Below are 1,976 nucleotides of genomic sequence, written 5' to 3'. Positions count from 1 at the left end.
GGGGTTAGGGAAGGGGTTAGTGTGGGGATGGGGCAGTTTTGTGGTGTATTTGAGAGAGTAAAGAAAATAATATGAGGGGAGGAAAACAATTCATTGTTTAATGAATAAAGGGGTGTTATATATAGCAATAGATAGATAGAAGAAGGAAAAGAGGAGAAGGAATGAGTGAGAAATAGCGGGCGAAAGGATATACAGGGTGATAAAAACAACAACTAAACAACTTTTTTGTCTAGCATAAAATTTGTACTTGAATGTTGTAATTTGGAGCAGGTATGATTCATCCAAAAGGAATTTGTTTGACATAAAATTTATTAAGAAAATTTTGTCTTCGAAAACGGAAATGGCTTTTATTATAAAATCACACACAAACACAAAATGCACCAATTTAAAAGATCTTGTAAGGAGGTCCTGAAATGACTGGTTTGTTTTTTTCCCTTTCCTTTCTTTTAAAAATCTAATCTTTTCCTCCCTATCACATTTAAATAACTTTTTTTCTCTTACGGAGGTTTTTTTTCTAAAGGTAAAATTCTGGAATTCCGAAATCCAGTGCTCTATAATAATAGTATGTCCTTCTTTGGACTCAACTCAATTTAACGCGTTGCTCGTAACGTTTAGTCGTGGCCAAACACATGGATGCACCCAACTTTGAGTACTCAAAGCCAGATATACTGTACACCTTACAGTATGAAGTTGTTTCTAGAGACAATAGGGGGAAGGGTGAGGTTGCCCAGATAGACAGCATGTGTGAAATTAACATACCCTGAAAGATGAACATGGGTTTTGCCAAGGAACCAAAAAAATAGAGGAAATATTCAAGCTTTTCAATACGATGGGGAAATCATGAACACATTGCTATCCTCAGATCCATGTCAGCTTCGCGGAAAGGAAAATGGTAGAGTCGTATATGAAGACATGCCTTGAGAATGCAAACCATTCAGTTGTAGGAAAGTTCCAGCTGCAGACATTGTCTGCTGACAGACGTCTCATGTGGCTCATCTACTGAATTATACACCCTGGTAACTTTTCTCAGACAGAATTAGCCTTGGCTGGAGAGACCAAAGCAGCCCTTCTGTTAAATCATCTTAACTGTGTCGATGGGAACGTAAAACTTTCCCCATTGTTTCAAATCAGCTCCTGTTGCCATTTTGTTTCACGGAAGCAGAGCCTACAGTACCAGGCGTTTTGTGAACGTATCATGGATGCCATCACGGCAACGGCCATCTTTGTAAAATGAAACGCTGGCCTAATATTCTAGTAAGCATTCATGTCTTTTGCAGGGACATAACGCCACGTAGACAAATTACTACCAGCGATCCATTTCGTTCACGTCAGTATGAATAGGGATACCAAAGTCTCAAAAGTTTTGAACTCACAACCTTCCTGAAGGATTTGTGAAGACCATTGCCCAAAAATGAGTGATTCGGAGGAAGGGAGGGAGTGTTACCACAATGTAATTTTTAAGGATACGTCTTTAGACATTAAAAGAAAATCATTTAAAACAGAAGTAAAGAAAATATAAAGTGAAGACAAATTTAAGCCGTTAAGCATCCCAAGCTCCCCTCTCCCGACTCCAAAACCCCTCCCTGAAACCCCTGAAATGCAAAGTTCACCTGAAAGAAACTAAGTAAATCATTTTTGTTTTCTTTGGAATATAAACAGCCACAAATTATAAATTGATGCTAACGAAGTCTGGTTATGATTGTTATTACTTGATCATGGGAGCATTATTTCAAATAAACCAAACCCAAAGAAGCGTGTTCCTTGTACTCTATGTTTAAAGCTGTACAACGTTAAGGCAAAGCACAAAGGCTCCAGGGGGAACGGTCTTAAGAATAAACTTTAGTTCAAACTTTGGACGCTCATACAGTTAAGATTCAGGGTGTATAGAAACTAACGGGAAAGATAATAATATGCTCACAAACAAGGGAAAAAGAGCCTTAAACAGACAGCACCCGTGGGGGTGGGGGGGGGGGGGG

The sequence above is a fragment of the Aplysia californica genome, unplaced genomic scaffold, assembly GCF_000002075.1.
Source record: "Aplysia californica isolate F4 #8 unplaced genomic scaffold, AplCal3.0 scaffold00005, whole genome shotgun sequence".
NCBI lineage: Eukaryota > Metazoa > Mollusca > Gastropoda > Aplysiida > Aplysiidae > Aplysia > Aplysia californica.
Note: the sequence above shows the minus strand (reverse complement) of the source record.